A 6,883-nucleotide genomic window follows, 5' to 3' on the forward strand; every position below is an offset into this window, starting at 1 on the left:
ATAGTATATATAAATATTGAAGGCCATAAGCTAAAAACCTTCTACAATGTAGATTCAGTTAGATGGTTCCAATTCTATGTTGCATGCATTTTTCTTGATAAATCAAACAGAAAGTGATTATCTTTCCTTCATTGACAATCATAACACCTTTGTTTTATTACTAAATTTAATTACTTCCATACTGTTGTGGATCTTTAAGAAGTAATGGTTATTACTCAATTGATTTGTTACTCTTAATTCAGCTCTTTGAAACTAAAAAAATATTTAAAATTAGATTGATGTTTTTTTAAGGGATATGATTATAATTTTTGGTTTGTATTGAGAATAATGTAAATGTTTCCCAAAGTAAGATAAAATTAAATAAATTATAAAAATATATAAATTAAAGCTACCAATTTTAAAGTCTAAGATGTGGGTGTCTATCATATGATGATTCAGTAATGGTTAGTAAGTTCTAAAGAAATGAACTCCTTTGAGGTAAAAGAATCATTACAAGCTAGATTGATTATATTCACATAAGAAATTAAGATAGCTGTTAGAGGAGTTTTCATAACTATAAGTTTTACTCAAATTCAATGACCTATATTGACACATTAACTTTGAAAATTGATACATTAATCTTCAAATTCAAAATGAATAAAGTCAGTTGAATTGAATCTTAAATGTTTTGTTTACTCAATTCTATTTTCATAGTAAATTGGTCAAAGTGAGATTATCTTCGATATGACGTTAATCATATTTATTTTTAACATCAACATATAGGTCATATAAAACATAGATCAACCTCCATGAGTATAAATGTATACTACATAGGGTTAAGGTATACGCAAATTTTTGTGTCCTATTAGGTAGATGGATTTCTTGGTGTTGACAATTAAGAAGTTGTTCTTGATCAACATATTTATAATTTCTTAACATTGCATTTTTGTAACAAATACATATGGGATTTAATATTTAAATATAAATATTAATGGAGGTAATTCTATCTTGTAGCGTGACATATATAATTCTATGTTTTGTGCTATAACATTCAATTGTCAAAATGGGTATTGCACTATACAATGACGGGTTCTATAAGACTTATGAGGAGTATATCAACTCTTGATTTATGTTCATTATGGCAAAATATAAATTATTATCACTATTTCTTTGATTTGTACCTTCTAATTTATTATTTAACTATATCTTACTATCGGTGTACCCTTTGCACCTCCTTTTGGTGCAAGTGCTGGTAGAATAGTGTTTGGAAGTATTTTTAACAATATTTAAGTCGATAAGTATGAGGTATTTTTCCACAACAAGTCAAACTACGCAGTTGAACCCTGATAGCAATATCATAATACTTAAGTTGTCTTCACCCACTGGTCAACATTGTAAAATTGATAAGTTGTTAAGGCAATTGAAATCAATTTAGAATATACAATAATGAGCAACAACAAAAAGGTGCAATAAATCAAGTAACAAAGAGGCATGCAACAAAGATGATAATAACCAAGGTTGGTTCTTGAACCATAACGATGACATTGATAGACTCGATGAAGTTGAAGATGGAGCTGATGTAGATGAAGATAATGGCGACGATGATTTTTGCACCTTCTCTATAAAGTTAAAGGCAAAGGATCTGACAAAGGCTTGTTCAATATCAATATTTTTCTTATTGCTATTTTATTGTACTTTGTTGTGAATAATATTGAGGCAAATATTTTTTAGGATGAGGGGTTTGACGAGGATGACAAAATTGTCTTTGAGAAGGCAAAAAGGCATGCCAGGGAGTTCGAGGCAAAGGTCCTTAATGAGAGATCCATTTTTGGGTCTACATGAAAGGGTTTATGCTCCCTTTAAAGGGTGTTTCTTCTACGTAGGGAGTGATGAAGTTTATTAAATCAACATGTGATGTTGTGCTTTAGTTTGTTGAGGAGGGTGTTGTTTTTCCTTCTCTTGTTGCCATTCCTACTTTGACCCCAAGAGTTCTAGAGGATCTTTGTGAGATGGAGGTTTGTGATGATTCAAGCCTATAGATAGATGGTGATAGTGATGTGATTATAGAGATTTTTTGTGCTCCTATGACTATTGTTTCCTCTCCTCTTGCTATTCCTACTTTGAACCTTAGGGTTTTGGAGGAACTTTACATTGTTGGGAGTTTTGGTAACTACGATACTACTAAGGTTATGGCAGAACGGCAAATTGAAATTGATATTCTACAATCTCTTATTGCTGAGTTGTCTTATTGGCTTAAGAGCCTTCTTGTTTGGAGATTCTATGACAGTCATCCCAATATTGATACTATTAGAAGATGGGCTTCAAATTTGGAAACTAAGGGTTCAAGTTGAGGTAACTACTATGTTAACATTTTTTCCCCTTATCCTTTTCCAATCCAATAGATTTCTTAAGGATTATTCACGAAAGTCCCCAATTTAAATAGGGATGTGTGGCTTGTCTTAAAATAATTGGCTTTTGGGTTTCAATCTATTGAATGATGCCATATTCAAGTTCCCTGTTTGGATTTGGTTGTGTTGGTAAACAAATTTGTCACTATGATTGTTTTATTGAAACTGGCCCTGTTTGCCCAAAGAGAAGTGACAATCGTGCCAACAGTTGGAGAGATTGCAATGAAACTTCAATCTTCCTCTGCATTTGAGAGGGGTAGCTCCCTTGTGTGATGTGGTTTTTTAGGATTCTTGTGTACTTTTGACCCAGAAGTACAAAAAGGAAGGAAAACATAACTAAAGAGGATGAATAACAGAAACCCCAACAGTAGACATACAAATACCAATTGAGATTTCACAATAGATAATGATTCCAAAGGGGTTTTAAGCACACGATAAGTTTTGATATGCAATGATAAAAGAAGGATAACGAATCTCAACATACGAGGAAACATGTTATCTTATCACATTCAAACCAAGATACTAGGGTATGATTGTGTTTCATCATTTACACATATCATTGAATTGAAAACCAATGGATCACATAAATACACAAGGGATTATGAATTTAACATACAAGAAATTGATAACAATAATTGAGAAACACATTCAAGACATATGAATTAAATGCATTCTTCGAGAAATTGATAACAATAATTGAGGAACACATTCAACATATGATTTAAATGCATTCTTAATTATTCTCTTGAAAATATACAAGTTCAAAAGCTTTGAGTACAAAATGTGAAAACCAAAAGTTCTTCAGAATTTCTGCTTTTTGTAAGAGTCCCCCCTTTAACATTACGAAATAGACTTGTATTTATAGGCTTTAGAAAGCAACCACCTTATAACTGCTTAGGGTAACCACTTAGGAAAACTACCTAATTAATGGGTAAGTGCACCAAGTTGTGGTACCAAAAAGGTGCCACTTTTTATCTTTTCATAAAAATGCGTCATTGGCATGAAAAGGTCGTCCAAACCTATGGGTTGGATGCCCAAGGAAAATCCAACCCAAAGGGTTGGTATTCTCCCAAGCAAACCATTTGGCGAGCGCCAAATGTTTTGCATTGTCTAATGTGAAGGTTTTGTGAGTGTGTAGATTTTCCAATATGGGCACAAGTTATATCCACCCCTGAAGGAGAATATATACATAAAATATAACATTTAAGTATAGCTCTATAGGGCTTATAATGTAGATTCTAGTTTTTAGAGGATCATAGAAAATTTCAGACTTAGTCAAATTTCAGTAATCAGCATGTTCCTAGTAGAATTCTTTAGCTATGTATCTCACTCTCTTTATCTTCCCCAAAACTCTAGACCTATCTCTTTCCCTCTCTTGTCTCTCTCACTTCTCTATCCTTGACTCTCCCCCTCTCTCTTCTCTCTCACTCTCTTATTGTTTCTCTCCCCTCCCACTCCTTTCTCTTGGTCACTACCTATCCCTTTTATCCTCTCTCTCTCTCTCTCTCTCTCTCTCCATATCTAGGGTTGTCCCTCCCTCCCTATATTATTACCCACCTTTCTTTCCCCCTCTAGGTTTCTCACTTATCTAATTGTCCACCCTCTAGTTCTCTCCCTCCTTCTCTACCTTTCTCTCCCTTCTCCTTACCTCTATCTATTTATTAACTCTCTCCCTCTCTTCTCTCTCTCTCTCTCTCCAAACATATCTATCTCCTCATTCTATAGGTCTCTCACTTCCTCCATGTCTACCTCTCTATCCATCTCCTCTTACTCATCTCTTTGTTATTATATCTCTTCTATTCTCCCTCCCTCCCCTCTCTAGGTCTCTACCTTCCTTTCTTCCTCTCTCCCTCTCTATCTCCCTCTCCCACTCTCTCATCTTCTTTCTTCCTCTCTTATTCTCTATCTTCATTGTCTAGGTCATTACATCTCCATCCCACCCTCTCTCCCCTCTCTAGGTTTCTCCCTCCCTTCCTCTCCACCTATCTACCTCTGCATATAGGTCTTGTTACCCACCTCTCTTTATCCCCCTCTATCTATCTCACTCCTCTCTGGCCATCTAGGTCTCTCACCTATCTATATGCCCCCTCTATAGTTCTCTTTGTCCATCTCTACCTCTCTCTCCCTCCTCCTTAACCCTATCCCTTTATGAACTCCCTCCTTTTCTCTTCCTCCCCTAACCTCTTTATCTCCTCCTTCCATAGGTCTCTCCCTCCCTCCATGTCTACCTCTCCATCCATCCCCTCTTACTCCTCTTTTTGTTCTTCTATCTCTTCCCTTCTCCCTCCCCCCCCTTTCTAGGTCTCTCCCTTCATTTCTTCCCCTCTTCCTCTCTACCTTCCCATCCATACATACCCCCATATATATCTCACTTCCCCACTTTTTATTCTCTCTCTCTCTCTCTCTCTCTCTACATTCTAGGTCATCAACTCTCTCTCACCTCTCTAGGTTTATCACTTCCTTCTTCTCCACCTATCTACCTCTGCATCATGTCTCATTACTCACCTCTCTCTCCCCCCTCTATCTATCTCATTCCTCTATCTTGTCATCTAGGTCTGTCATCTCTCTTTCCCAATATAGTTCTCTCACCTATCTATTTGTTCCCTCTCTAGTTCTCTCCCTCTCTCTTCCCCTCTATCTCCCTCCCCCTTTACCCCTATTTATTTTTTAACTCTCTCCTCCTCTTCTCTCTTTTCCCCCACATCTCTATCTTCTCCTTCCCCAGGTCTTGTAGTCCCTCCATGTCTACCTCTCCCTCAATCCCCTCATACTCTTCTCTCTCTTTATTCTTTCATCTCTCTTCTTATCCCTCCCTCCCATTTATAGGTATCTTCATTCTTTTCTTCCCCTCTCCCTCTCTATCTCCCTCTCCCTCCTTATCCCCATATCTCTCTCCCTTCCCTACTAATTCTTATTCTCTCTTTACTGTCTACATCATCAGCTTTCCATCACAGCCTCTTTATCCATCTCTAGGTTTCTCCCCCATTCGCTCTCCACCTCTCTACATCTCCATCCATATCTCATTACCAAACTCTCTCTATCCCCCTCCATCTCTCTCTCTCTCTCTCTCTCTCTCTCTCTCTCTCTCTCTCTCTCTCTCTCTCTCTCTCTCTCTCTCTCTCTCTCTTTCTCTAGGTCTCTCCCCCTCTAGGTATCTTATATCTCTATATAACCCATCTAGGTATGTGCATGAGCATGGTGGGCCATATGAACCCTTAGGAAACCATTACTATCTATCTTAGGACACCATAAGACCTCTTAGGACAACATATGGTGTCGTTACAAGTTATATGGTGTGCTAAGGGGTCATATGGTGTCGTTAAGGGTCATATGGTGTTATATGACCCCTTAGGATACCATATGATCTCTTAGAACACCATATGAGCCCTAAAGACACCATATGGTGTCCTAAGGGGTCATATGGTGTCCTAAGGGGTCATATGGTTTCCTAAGGGGTCGTTTTGTGTTTTATGGCCCCTAATGACACCATATGACCCCTAATGACACCATATGATCCATAATGACACCATATAGTGTCCTAAGGGGTCGGATGGTGTTCTATGACCCCTTATGACACCATATGACCCCTTATGATACCATATGGTGTCATGGGGTCCTAAGGGGTCATATGGTGTCGTTAGGGGTCATATGGTGTGCTAAGGGGTCATATGGTGCCCTAATGGGTCATAGAATACCATATGACCCCTTAGGACACCATATGATCCCTAATGACACCATATGACCCCTTAGGACACCATATGACCCCTAACGACACCATATTATGTCTTGAGGGGTTATATGGTGTCACAAGTGGTCATGTCATGTACTAGGATGTTAACAGGGGTCATATGGTCTCCTAGGGGGTCATAGAACACCATATGACCCCTTAGGTCACCATATGACTCCTTAGGACACCATATGGTGTCATTAGGGGTCATATAGCGTCCTAAGGGGTGATGTGGTGTCCTAAGGGGTCATAAAACACCAAATGCACCTTTAGGACACCATATGAGCCCTTAAGACACCATATGACCCCTTAGGACATATGGTGTCATTAGGGGTCATATGTTGTCTTAAGGGGTAATATGGTACCCTAATGGGTCATAAAATATCATATGACCCCTTAGGACACCATATGATCCCTAACGACACCATATGACCCCTAACGACACCATATTGTGTCTTGAGGGGTCATATGGTGTCACAAGTATTCATGTAATGTACTAGGCTGTTAAAAGGGGTCATATGGTGTCTTAGGGGGTTATAGAACACCATATGAACCCTTAGGACACCATATGGTGTCATTAGGGATCATATGGTGTCCTAAGGGGTCATATGGTATTCTATGACCCATTAGGATACCATATGACCCCTAACAACACCATATGACCCCTAAGGACATCATATGACCCCTTAGGACACCATATGGTGTCGTTAGGGGTCATATGGTGTCCTAAGGGGTCATAAAACACCATATGACCCCTTAGGACACAAGA

This window comes from Cryptomeria japonica, chromosome 1 (assembly GCF_030272615.1).
Source record: "Cryptomeria japonica chromosome 1, Sugi_1.0, whole genome shotgun sequence".
Lineage (NCBI taxonomy): Eukaryota > Viridiplantae > Streptophyta > Pinopsida > Cupressales > Cupressaceae > Cryptomeria > Cryptomeria japonica.